Here is a 14,523-nt window from a genome sequence, read left to right on the forward strand (position 1 = left end):
TTATTTTCTGCCTTTTTCTTCAACCCTTTCTTCTCATCTCTGTCCTAGAAGGTCATTTAACTATTTTGGTTTTCAGGATTACCAAAATGAATATGCATGAGACAGATTTGTTCATACTAGAAACCATTTGATTCCAGGAGAAGGTAGAAGAACAATGCACTAGGAAACCTCTATGTTTGTTTATTCCGAGCTTTTTCAATGTCTTTTCCAGTTTTTCTCTGTACCATAATCACTGGCTGTTGATCCTATGCAATGGCATAGTAAGGGGCGGGGCGAGATGCTTGGTCTGCCCCAGGTGCAGTCTTGGTGAGGACCCTTGCCTAGGAAGTGACATCAGAGGAAGAGCCAATGCTGGTGCAACAGCAGCTTGGGGGGTTGCTGCTCGCACCAGGAACGTTACAGAGGTACGGGGGAAGGAAAGCGGTGCATGTGCAGCATGAGGGATGGGGAAGGAGCGTGTGCAAATGCAGGGGAGCAAAGAAGAGGGCAGGGGAGGGATGCCACTACCCCAGGCACCTCTCACCTCACTATGCCACTGATCCTATGTATCTATGCACTTTTTCAGTGAAGACATATTCTTTGTGGCTCTTCCTCAGCATGCCTCCCTCTGGATTTCATACTGTGACTGTTTTAGAGTTGTCTTTCCTCTGAAAAGGATTTACTTCTTGTGCATGATTTATAATTTTGAGATATTTGAATATCTCTCATCTCACTTGCTAGCCACATAGAGTGATTGCACGTAAGACATCATTCCTTATCCAAGACAAGTTTTAGGGTTTTTTTATTGTTACTCTATATTTCATCTTGCTAGAATATTAAACAAGATTACCTATTTACTTCAGATCCAGGAATCCTCCCTTCAGATATCTAACTAGAAGCTTAGAATACAACTCCGTTGGTGTGAGTAGGTAATGAGCACCCCCAACTTTGAGCAAGTTCTTTCATTGTGTCCAGTTTTTAGATTAGAGTGTAAGTCGTTACCACCTACAAAATAAGCATTGGGAAGAGCTCATGTGCTAATTTTTTTTAATGGCTGCACCATGATGACAGCATTAGCATATAATCTGCCATTTTTAAGTGTCATTGTTTGAGTTATGCCAGCACAAATAAAGGGACCAACAAATACACAAAAAGCCAATTACACCCCCCCCCCAAAAAAAAAGTGTACAAGCCTACAGAACTGGGACAGAATGTTCTTTATTCAGCAATGGCCCAACACTGACAGTGTTTTGACCAGCAGCCTTTGTCAGGGATCTTTTAATGTATCTGTCATACGATTCTCCTATAAAGAAGGCCCATGTACCTAAGGCCCTGCCCATAGGAGGGTCCTTAGGTGCCGAGGCCAATCAGGCCTAAGGCTCCTGTGGGATGTGCCAGAGAGGGGCGGACCCGCCTCATTTCAATGGAGGCGGGCCTGCTGGCCGGACAGTGAGAAGACCTGTCCGTCCATCTGTCCAACTTTCTAGGTGAGCCTGGGAGGGGGAGTTTCGGGGATGGGAGTTGGGGGGTTTCATTGGGGGGTCCGGGGAGAAGGGCTCATTGGGGGCATCTGGTAGGAAGGATTGGACCCCTCCTGCTGGCAATCTTCAGGGAGGGTGGGGGTTTTGTTGGGGGGGTCTGGCAGGATTGATTGGGCCTCCTCCTGCTGGTGTTCTTCGGGGAGGGGTGGGGGGGTTTCATTGGGGGTCCAGCAGGAGGGATTGGGCACCCTCCTGCCAGCAATCTTCGTGGGGGGTGGGCGGTATTCGGGCAGGAGGGGTTGGGCTCTCTCCTGCAGCGATCGTTCGGAAAGGCGGGGGGGACTTGCGGCCACTATGTGTCACGGCAGGGAGATCCATTGCCACAATAAGTGTAACAGCTGCGTCTACTTACAATGTAAGCCAGCATTTTGCTGCTGTACATTGCACGCATCTCCCTCCTTCCTAGGGAGATGTGTACGGCTGCCTAGGTTCAATATAGGTGGCCTGCCTGGGGAACATTTCTTAAAACACGTGCTTCCCGATTGGCTGGTTAGATAGCTGTAGGATACCTACAGCTGCCTACAATTGGGACGTAGTTTACAGAATCTGTGTCCAAATTGTGCCCTGGATTCTTTCTAAAAATGTTTGCTTATTGCAGAAAAATGTCCAGATCATAAGCCTGTCCAAACCATGCCTCCATGGCACATTGCAGACAACCACCATAGAAATCTGTCTAGAAAATGAGTTTCTAAAATAGCGAATTGGAAGAGCTTGTCGAGAAAAACCATTAACCTGCTCCTTTATGCCACTTTTCTTTTTAGAAATTAGCCCCAATGTTATCTCTCAGCTATATACAGTATATAATTTTTTATAACATTAGTGTATGGTCACTAATAGTGAAAATGGAAAACTGGACATTTTTCAGCTGAAGTACAAATGGCATAAACACATAGAATAAAATCATGTAAGGTCATGCTAAGACCTATCATAATAGCTACATTTCAATTCAACGGGAATCCGAAGGCCTTGAGCATGCGCAGATGCTCAAGGCCCAGCACAAAGAAGAACGCAGATCTTCGGGCACCGGCATGTCCAGTGCCGGTGCCAAATAGGGGTAAGGAATATGATCGGGTGGGTGCCTGGGGGATGCCGGATCGCAGCGGGGGGTGGGGGGGGTGCGATGCGAGCGGGGGGTGCCGAATGGCGGGGGGCAATCATAAATCGAGGCACGCTCAGTTTCTGAGGCGCCAATTTTGCGAATGGTTTGCAAAACACTCGCAAACTTATGCACTCGTAAACCGAGGTACCACTGTATATATATATATAAGACCACTTTCTACCATAGCTTAGTAAAAAGAGCCCTATATTTTTGTACGTGGTCAATAAAGTATGTAAAAGAAGGCTTTGCAGTCCTGCTTTTACAAAAAGCTATAGATCAAGAGCTGAGATTATTTTTAGGATGTTCCAAAAAGCTCCTTCAAATGTCAGATACAAATAAAGGGCCCACCAGTCAAAACTAATGAAGGACCTCTGATCCCAATGTTTAGTGCCTTGACTCCCTCAAAGTCTTAATTTGTGGCATAAATGAAACACTCTGGGGAAAAAAATTACCTTCTAACCAAAGGGAAAAAGGGATACATGTCTTGTGCAGTTTAGCCATGGAATGTAAATGAGTCAAGAGAATTTCATGCAGTCTGCTGAAGCAGTTGGCTAATAGGAACCACCACTGACTTACTAAAGAGAAGATGTCAGAAAGGTCTGGCTGAGGTTTAAAGACATCAAATAGGTTAAAGCCTATTAGTTCTTGTATCTGCTATGGCAACACTGGAACTTATTAGTTCACTATATTGTGGCATTACAGATAAGGAATGCAAGAGGCTTCAACTACTACAAAACATAGCTGTAAGACTAATTTTCGAAAGGAACCGATTTGAGACGGCAAGTCTACTATTAGGGCAACTACACTGGCTGCCGATGAAAAGAAGAATCCAGTTCAAGATAGCCTGCATGGTCAACAAAGCAATCTATGGAGAGAACTTGGAGGGATTAACTTCTGACATTAAAGTCCCACATTCCTTCTTCAACTATACTTCCCATATGCTCAACAAGTATGATGAAAGAAGATATTTGAAGCTACTATCGAATACCAGGGATCTCTCATTTTGAACAAACTCTCAATACACCTCAGACAACCCATCAGACTTTCTCCACTTCCTTCTCCACTTCCTCTTAAATCAATGCTTCTTTTAACAATGTAACTCAAGAACCAGATCTAAATTAGAGAATGACATGGGGACAAATTTTTTCCCGTCCCCGCAGGAACTCAATTTCCCCGTCTCATCCCCATGAGTTTTGTTGCTGTCCCTGTCTCTGCAGTGGATCGATTTTTTTACCCCGTCAAAAATTACAAAGACTAGGGGGCACAATGAAGTTACAGGGAAATACTTTTAAAACCAACAGGAGGAATATTTTTTTTTCACTCAAAGAATAGTCAAGCTCTGGAATGCATTGCCAGAGGATGCAGTAAGAGCAGATAGTGTAGCTGGTTTTAAGAAAAGTTTGGACAAGTTCCTGGAGGAAAAGTCCATAGTCTGTTATTGAGAAAGACATGGGGGGAGCCACTGCCACTGCTACTCTTTGGGTTTTAGCCAGGTACTAGTGGCCTGGATTGACCAACGGACTTCTGGGCTTGATGGACCATTGGTCTGGCCCAGTAAGGCTATTATTATGTTATGTCCCATTCCTGTAAGCTCTGCCTTAACCACACAAGCCTCAAACACTTATGATTTTAAAGTTTTTGAGGCTTGTGCAGATGAGGATGGAGATTTCAGGGGGCAGGGAAAGGAAGAGAGCTCACTGGGATGGGAAAATGAGTTCCCATGGGGATGGGGAAAAATTTGTCCCCATGTCATTCTCTAATCTAAATATTATTGTAAAACACATGGATTCCTTGCAGAAAATTGTGGTATATAAGACCCTGTATTGTACTGTAAAAAGAACATAAAGTCATAAGCATAAATTTGTACACAACTTTATTTGAATATTAATAGGACTATAGTAGTTATTTTAGAAGCTCTATTCTTGTTTTGGATGTATGAAGACCTTTCATGAATCTGGAGATCAGAGGATGTTCTGGTAAGGGCTTGTTGTGCAGAGGTGTGTGAAAAATACTTATAGCACTGAGATAAATTCTGAATGAATAAGCTTTTACACCAGAATTAGATAGGTGGAGGAGATAGTCCAGTACGGATAGAAGAGGACAGGTTACTGGATCCAGAGAACTGTTCCAATACCAGATGGAAAAGAGAGTCCATTTGAAGTGGTAGTAGCACCGTGTGGAAGGCTTTCTCATTGCTTCAATGATATCTGATACTGGTGGAAAAGAGTATCTACTGGTTGGGAGAACCAAAGAATATAGATTAGGTGCAGTAGGGATCCGTCAGTGTCCAGCACTCATTTTCTCAGTGATCAATTATGGATACTATGGAAACAATTAATCAATTATGGATACTATGGAAACAATTATGGACACTATGGGGCTCATAATAATTTAAAAAAACCATCTAAAAAGAGGCCTAAATGAGTACTTGGACGATCAAAAAGCCTGATCTAAGATTTAGACGTATCTAAAACCAGCTTAGGCCTTTCCCCTGCCTCTAAACGCATAGAGCGAAAAGAGGCATTTTTAGAGGAGGGGAAAGGGTGGGCGGTGGGCCGACCTACACCTAGGCGTACAGCAGGTATAACCAAAACATTTGAAAGGTTGCCTAGTCGGCACTTATATGCTTTGACTTAGACCAAGTCACAACAGGTCTAAGTACCAAAAAAGGAGCCACTGAGCTGATGGCGCGATCAGCTCAGCGGCCCAGCAACCTACCCACCCCCCCACACCGCAACCATCGCGGCAGGAGAGATGTCATCTCCCCTGCTACGATGCGATCACCCCTCTACCCGAACTGCCGCAACCCGCCTACAGGAGGGGCCTAAGGCTACTGGGCCTATTCCGGTTGGCTCAGGTGCCTCAGGCCCCACCTATGGGCAGGGTTTGAGCCGCTTGGGCCAATCAGTCTGACCAACGATTTTCAGGTACGGGGAAGGGAGAAGGAGGTGGGGGGCTGATCGGGGGTTCGGGGGGCGGTCATAGGGGGGTTGCGTCGAGGGCAGGAAGACCTGGGATCCCTCCTGCCCGTATTGTAGTAGGGGGGTAGGGGGTTTCGGCAGGGCAGGAGGGCTTGGGCTCCCTCCTGCCCTGATCATGTCAGGCAGGTGGGTTTTCAGCGGGGCAGGAGGGCTTGGGATCCCTCCTGCCCCGATCGTGTCGGGGGGTTCATGGGTGCCGCGGGGCAGGAGGACTTGGGCTCCCTCCTGCCCTGATCGTGTAGGGGGTTCAGGGGTGCTGCGGGGCAGGAGGGCTTGGGCTCCCTCTTGCCCCGATGTCAGCGGGGGAGGTCGCAGCTCACCAGGGCAGGAGGGCTTGGGCTTCCTTCTGCCATGATCATGTCGGGTTCGGGGGTGCTGCGGGTCAGGAGGGCTTGGGCTCCCTCTTGACCCGATGTCAGTGTGTGGGGGGTCATAGTTCACCAGGGCAGGAGGGCTTGGGCTCCCTCCTGCCCCGATTGTGTAGGGGGGTTTGGGGGTGCCGTGAGGCAGGAGGGCTTGGGCTCCCTCTTGCCCCGATGTCAACGGGGGGGGGGGGGTCACGGCTCATCAGGGTAGGAGAGCTTGGGCTCCCTCCTGCCCTGATCGTGTCTGGGGTGCCGCGGGGCAGGAGGGCTTGGGCTCCCTCCTGCCAGGATCATTGAAGTGTGTGGGGGGGAATTCTGTAACCTGTGTTGGTTTTGACAGACACCGGTTACAGAATCCAGCTTTTAGGCGAAGGACTGGCTCCTCCTTTGCCTAAAAGCTCTTGTTTTGGGTGTTTGGGAGTTAGGCTTTTTTTAGGTTGATTATATGGTGTTAGTGTAGACGTAGTGGTAGTCTGGGCATTTAAACAGCTGAACGTAGAGGCAGGCCATTATCAAAAATAAACCTCCTTTTGGATGGTTTTTTTTTATAATGGACATTTTCTCTGCTTCTACTTTCAAGGTTTAAGGCCTTAGGCCAAAAGGAGACTTAGAAGTTTTTTTTTTATTATGCCCCTCCATGGAAACAAGAAAGAAGATTTGAGCTTTGGTGTTAGAGAAGGATTTTATGTGTGCCGTGGACCACCAGAAGAGCTAACAAATCAATTCTGGAAGAGATCAAACTGGCTATGTCACTAGAAGCCCAAATGATGAAGTTATGACTATTTTATTTTGTTCATACTGTCAGAAGAGAAAGATGATTGGAGACGATCATCATGTTTGGAAAGATTGAAGAACCAGGTGAAGAGGGTGACCAGCAATCAGATGGCTGAACACATTGAAAAGTACCATTGGAATGACACTGGAGGACCTTACTGGACTAGCACAAAACTAATTTATTTTTAGATCTGTAATTCATTTAGTCACTAAGACTCAAGCACAAGTCGATGGCATCTAAGAAGAAGGGATCCCTCATTCTGTGTCAGCAGTGTTGAAAAGATTTACAGAGTAATAGGTTTCTATTTGCTCATTTGCAGGAGACGGAACCAAGTATGGTGTGACCACTGAGCTACGATGAGGAACATGGTGGCTGGTTCCTGGATAAGCTTGAGTAGTGTTGTCCTGATTAGAGGGATTGGAGGAAATGCATAGAGGAACTTGCTTCACCAGTCTAGTAGAAAGGCATCCATTTTCAGGTGGTTGGGAGCATGAAGCCTGAACCAGAAAATAGGGAGTTTGCAATTGAAAAGGGAAGCAAAGAGGTCCACTTCTAGAGTCTCCAATGCCATGAATATCTGTCATAAAATGGAGTTGTTGAGTGACCATTCGTGTGGTTGCAGAATTCTGCTCAATTTGTCAACCAATACATTCTGTTTCCCTGATAGGTAGACTGCTTTCAGGAAAATGTTGCGAGCAATGCCCCAGGACCAGATTTGGATGGCTTCCTGGAAGAGGTGGCAAGATCCTGTTCCACCATGCTTGTTCATGTAGTACATGGTTACTTGGTTGTCCATCCAAACCTGTACTACTAGATTGAGGAGATGATTGTGGAACATGAACAGGGCATTGCAAATTACTCATAGTTCCAGGAGGTTGATGTAAGATGTGTCTCTACAGAACTCCAAGATCCCTGGGGTGGTGACTGTCCAAGTGAGTTCCTCATTCCAACATGGAAGCTTCGGTCATCAAAATCTTTTTATGGGGTGTGACCTGTAATAGGATACCTCTGGATAGATTGGCTGGAGACATCCACCACAGAAGTGAGCCTTTGAGTTGTAATATAATGGACAAGTGCTGAGACAGAAGACAAGTTGCTTGAGACCACTGGGGAGATAATATCCACTGAGGATGTCTGAGGTGAAGATGGGCAAATAGTACCACATACTGTATACTGTGGAAGCCATGTGACCCAGAAGTCATAACATGTGACTTGCCATCAGTTGGCAACGAGAAGAAACTTCCTGGTAGAGCTGAAGTAGTATAGTGAGTCTCTGCTGAGGGAGGAAAGAAAATAGTTTCATAGTTTATAGTTACATAGTTTATTAAAATTTTGATTAAACGCTAAACATAGAATTCAAAGCGTTGTACATTAAAATAAATGGGGGAATTAATATTAAAACAAACATGACTTAGTACAAATCTACTATTACAAAACACACTTTCAAAAGAAAAAGACACAAAAATGTCATATATGAATGTAGACAGTACTGCTTTAGTTCAAAGGGGTGTGTTTCAAAAAATGGAGGAAAAGCCTCAGATAGAAGCCCTCCCACCACCACAATGGTGGATAAAGGTGGTTGGGTGATAACCTCACTGGCAAAAAACCTCCATTTCACTCCCAAGTGTAAAAAACTTTAAGCAGGGCTGCCTATGCAAGTTTGATAGAAGAAAAACTTTCAACTTATCTTCTGTTGATCGGTACACCGACGGTGGCCAGCGTTTCACTAATCTGCTGCCTCAGGGTGTAACACAATCCGATCAAACTCTTAAACGGGACGCCGAAACATCTTGATCAGGATTTTTTGATCAGGAGAGATGTTTTGGCGTCCCGTTTAAGAGTTTGATCGGATTGTGTTACACCCTGAGGCAGCAGATTAGTGAAACGCTGGCCACCGTCGGTGTACCGATCAACAGAAGATAAGTTGAAAGTTTTTCTTCTATCAAACTTGCATAGGCAGCCCTGCTTAAAGTTTTTTACACTTGGGAGTGAAATGGAGGTTTTTTGCCAGTGAGGTTATCACCCAACCACCTTTATCCACCATTGTGGTGGTGGGAGGGCTTCTATCTGATGCTTTTCCTCCATTTTTTGAAACACACCCCTTTGAACTAAAGCAGTACTGTCTACATTCATATATGACATTTTTGTGTCTTTTTCTTGTGAAAGTGCGTTTTGTAATACTATTGATTTTTCACATATCCGAGTTCTTTCTGCTTAGTACAAATCTACTAACATAATATAGGATGGCATATAAAACAAGAGGTAAGGGGGGAAACTCCATTAATTAAAGAAAAGAGAACAAAAAAGGCATTTGGATTGTGTCCAGAATAGCTCCAATTAATTCCAAAGACTGAGTAGGCTCCAGGTGGGATTTGGGGTAATTGACTGCAAATCTCAGGAGCTTGAGAAAGTAAATTGTGGAATTCAAAGCCTGTTGAACCTGCTGGGGTTGAACCTGTTGAACCAGTCATCCAGGTAAGAAAAGACATGGAAGCTGAATGAATTAATAATAATAATAATAATAACTTTATTCTTGTATACCGCCATACCCAGTGAGTTCTAGGCGGTTCACATTAGTTAAACATGGATTACATGCAGTTAAGAGTTGGTTGAACAGATTTACATTAATTAAATATAGTTACATGCATCGTTACATGCGGTTCACATTAATTAAACATAGTTACATGCAGTTAAGTAATAATTGAACAGAATTGCATGGAGTTAGGTGTTAAAATGAGCAGGGATGCAGGCAGCGGAGAAGATGAGATTGGGGAGAAGGAAAAGGTGGGTCGGGGGGGAGGAGGTGAGGCGAGATAAAAGGGGGGGATTAAGTATTGCTGCTACTACCATTAAACACTTGATGAAAACTCTGGGTGCTGAAGCTAGCCCAAATGGGAGGACTTTGTACTGGAGGTGACATATAGTAAGAAAAAAAACAAATGTATTTTCTGTGAACAGAAAACTGAAATATGGGTGTATGCTTCTTTTAGATTTAGAGAGCATAGCCAATCATTTTTCTCCAAGAGGTAATAGGGTTCCCAGAGAGAGCATTCAAAACTTCTCTTTCACCAGGTACTTCTTTAGTGTTTCATAGTTTATTTAAATTTTGATTAAACGCTTATCCAAAGGTACAAAGCGTTGTACATAGTAATTTAAAAAAGCTGGGAGACGAACATTTTTAAATAATTAGACATACACCAACTAAACAAACATGCTTATGACCTGAAAACATTGGGGGGGGGGGGAAGAAAGAACTACAATTTCTTAGAAAGAATACATAAAAGGAAAATACAATAGGAGAGGGGGAAAAGATAAAAAGTGTGGAAGTAAATAAATGTGTGAAAATCAGTTGTAGACATCTTTAAAAAGCAAAACTACACAGGAGGAAAATAACTTCAAAAATCAAACAGCATGAAAAAATTCAAGAAAATAAACAAAAAACATGCTAGTGTAATTGCTGTAACTTCTTAAAAGTCCTCTTGAAACTCCATATTCCTTATACTTTAATCAGTGGATAGATTGTGCTCAGAGACATGGAGGAAAAACCTCACCACCCAATCATTGCAAAACTTCCACCTTAACACACTTTTATATGTGCATGACTTGAAAGATTGTATTATTGAAAAAGCACTTATCTTTTGTGTATAGTTCTTTGGCCTCGACGTGCCACCTTTCAAAATTTCTTGAGGAAGCCAAATGGTAACAGCAAAAGACTCTAAAGTCTTCCAGAATGGGTGTCAGGCTCTGCAACACAAATCCATAAGTTTTTATTAGTGACTGAAACTTCTATTTGAAATACTAAATACTTTATTACACACATATATTTAATAAAATATTATATTAGGCTTAGCCGAAAGGTACCTGGTCTGGCTTGCAATTCAGCTTTCAGTGAACTTCCGATATCTGCTGACAATAGCAGGAAGACACTCAAGGAGAATTTAACAAAGTGAACCCACATGATTCCCTCCAGATGAATGTGCTTCCTGAGTAAGGGTATTGCAGAGGGACAAACCACCTCTGAAAGCACAGGTCCTATACTGCTGTGCTATGCTGTATAATTAAAAGGAGACCTACTGGAAAATGTTTTAAATGAGAACCCGTATTAATCCCCAAACATTACTAAGGGGACCAACACATACATACAATAAAGGTCTGAATCACAATGTCAAAAACGCTTGCCACTCTATTTCATTGTTTAACCTTGCAGGAGAAAGGGTATTAAGTCTATAAATTCATTTTTGTTCTCTACTCCATAAGAGACTGGCCAAATCTCCACCCCGGGGTAATTGTGGTACATCTAACACTGAGTACTGTAGCTGTTGTATAGTGTGTTTACTGATAATCCAATGTTGCACCAATGTTTATTATCTTTAAAAAGCAAGCATTTTAGGCTGCTTTTGAATTTCTGCAAGTTTTGTTCAGTTCTAAGAAATAGAGGGAGAGAGTTCCAAATTAATGGTGTGGTGACTGAAAAAATGAGAGTACGACGAGTACCAATTATCTTTAGGGATGGGACGTTAAGGGAATGCTGTGAGGCTGATCTTTAATTTCTGGGAGGGTCATACGGGATCAGTAGTCTATCTATGAATGCTGGGGCATTAGTTTGCATGGCTTTAAAAATCAAGAGGGCAATTTTATAGGTGATCCTATGTAAAACAGGCAACCAGTGAGCTTTTTGTAACAAAAGGGGTGACGTGATAAAATTTTTTAGAACCCAAAATAATTTTAATAGCTATGTTTTGTATGTCTAGGATAGGCCGAATACCTCCAGACTTCTTTGGGACAAGGAAGAATCACAAATAGAACCCTTCACTCCTCTCTTGCAATTGAACCTATTCTATAGTATTGAGCTGGAGAAGGGCTGAGATTTATTGGTGGAGGAGTACACTCTGGTGGGAGTTGAAACAAGACTCACTTGGAGGGTGGTTCAGTGGTATCTTCTATAAACACAGGACATATCCCTGGTTTACTACTTGAGGTATCCATTGATCTAATGTTATCAGAGACCAGCATTGATGGTAATGAATAAGTCTGCCTCCTATTAGGTGAGTCTGAGGAAAGGGCTGAGAAACACTGGCTAAACTTTATAGAAGGGAATCAAAATGACTGCTGCTGCTACTGTTTAGGCTGAGAAAGTGTAGCAGTTTTTGGTTGTCTGTGTTGTCTTGGATGTCTCTGAGACGCTGAAGGCTGGCGGTATTTACTTTTTGAATAGCATGAAGAATGCCTGTAGAAGCTTAAAAAACGCTTACGTTATTGAGATTGTTGCACTTTAGAGGAGAGAGCAGTCATACAGTCAGTATGTCTTTTGATCTTTCGAGTGGCCTCCTCTATACGGTCACCAAACAAGTAATCACTTATGTAGGGTATGTTGGAAAGACAATCTTAAACACTGGCATTTATATTTGAGATTCTATGCCAAACTTGTCTGTGCATTGCGATGGATACAACTGAGGTGAAAGAGGCTACATCAAAGGTATCAAATATAGTACAAGCCTTTTATTTCCTAGTTTCCAAGAGGTCACCTGAGGTGTTGATAAGCCACTAATAGCTTAGAGGGTATGAATGGGTCAAAAGCTGACATCCTCTGGACAAGAGACTTCACGTAGAAAGACATATAGAAGATGTAATTTAGGATTTTGCTCAAGAGCATGGAGCCATGAAACACCCTGTGACCAAACTTGTCTAGCGTAGTTCCCTCTCTGTCAGGAGGAACAGTAGCATAGGTTCTAGAGCAATGTGTTTACTTAAAGCAGGATTATACTACTAATGACTGGTGCGGTAGCTGGGATTTATCAAACCCAGGTGCAGAATGGAGTTTATACAGGGAATCCAACCTCTTTGAAGCTACTGGTATAAGGAGGAAGGATTCCCAGGTTTTTTTAAGTACAGTTTCTTTCATAAGGTTGTGTAAAGGCACTTTCAGGAAGTATTTTGGCAATTTCTTATAGTCCTGTGTCTTTCTAAATTCTGCAGAGGTTTCTGTTTTAGACTCCATTTTAATTAGGAGATCCTGCTTCATTTGACTTATGAACTTGGTAAAGGAGAGGCTGGCAGGGGTTAGAGTCTGATCAGGCAGTGAAGCTGTATCTGAAAGACTGTCATCCAAGACTGTATCATGGTAGTCAGACCTGTTAGAAAAAGGAAGAAACAAATCAGAATCATAAGGTCCTATAGACATGGAATGGTGGTGGGAGCAATGAGGGGAGGGTCTAGCAGAATGTCTGGTCGCGCTATGATGTATAGGTGTAGAGCTGCGACCTTGTGGGGAGTGTCGACGAAAATGAAGGCTTTCAGAAGGAGTGTCAGAAATCAGTAGATATGCTCTGGCCCCCCCCAAGAATGATGTGGCTATAGGCACAGGTGATAGGTGTGTATTATCATCACCTTCATTAGGCATGTGAGACAAGCGAGAGCGGCGGTCTGTGATATCTCGCTTACCTTGCTCAACTCCAATCGAGGCTAGGGGTGTATTGGCAGGAGGTAGCACAAACTGTGACTGCAGAAGCCCAGCTAGCATACGGTAGCATATTCAGATGATCTTTGAGAGCAGGGGCCTATACGATAGTTGGTACATATGGCACCTGTTGATGAAAGAAAAGCGCCTGCGAGGTTGACAGCACATAATGCGCTTGCTGCTGTGAAGTTAGTGCTTGTGCGGTAGGTGGCACAAAATGTGCTCATTGCTGCACAGATACTGGGATTGACGCCAGTGCATTAGTCGGCATAGAATGCGCTTGTGCAGAGTCCAGTCATTGTTGCTTCACTGGAGGAAATGGAAGCGTTGGAGCAGCATTGGGGCTAGAACAGTGCTTTTGCTTCTTAGCTTCCTTACACAGTTCCCCCAATGGTGGCAGCAGCGAAGAAGCTGAGATAGAGCTGGACATTGAAGTTGACCATCCTGGAGTAGGGCTACATCTAGGAGCCTCCATGACAGAATTGGGCATTCTCAATGTTGCTTTAAAGCTGACCCAACAGAATACAAATTATTGGAAGGAAAATGACCCCAAGAAAATACCGCCGACACGAGGCTCCTAAGAGATGAAAAGGAGGCTTAGTAGGCTGAGATCTAAAAGCATGCCTTATAGTTGTACTGGCAAATAAAATAAAAAATAAATGTAATTCGGGGAGGCACTGAATATATGCAGGAAATACACATAGAAAATAAACGTGTATAATATACAGTACATATGTTAAAAATGCATATGACATATGCAGAATGGCGTGTGAAAAGAAAACCAATATATGGCTTCTCCGCTCTGTGGAAAACAAAGCACTAATGGTCCCGCAAGCTGTCAGTGAGTGGGAAGGCACCTGCCTTTTTTAATTTTTAAAGTGTCAGTTTACTTTGGATGGTCCATGCCGGGTTCCGTGGATGACATCACCCACATGTGAAAATATGCGATAAAATATCATATTCTGTACAGATGCTTACTTGTTGCATATAATTAATAAAGAATTTTTATTTACTAGGGATCTTCCAAATGTTTACAAACTTTTATTTTTTTTAAACACTATTAAACACAGTATCTCAAAAGCAAATTACATCACTTTTCTACAAGGTGAGCCGGCTTGCCTGACTGACTAATCACATGACATTCTACGACACAGCCTCTTACCACTTCTCCTGCCCCAACCATTTCCCGCAAAAATATGAAAGTTATTTCTTCATCATTTTTTGCCTTACGACAAATTTGTTCCATTCACTCATTTCTTCAACAAAGTTCCAGTCGTATATTGATTCATTCTTTAGTTTTATCTAAACTTGTTTACTGTAACTCAA

Source organism: Geotrypetes seraphini, chromosome 7 (genome assembly GCF_902459505.1).
Source record: "Geotrypetes seraphini chromosome 7, aGeoSer1.1, whole genome shotgun sequence".
Taxonomy (NCBI): domain Eukaryota; kingdom Metazoa; phylum Chordata; class Amphibia; order Gymnophiona; family Dermophiidae; genus Geotrypetes; species Geotrypetes seraphini.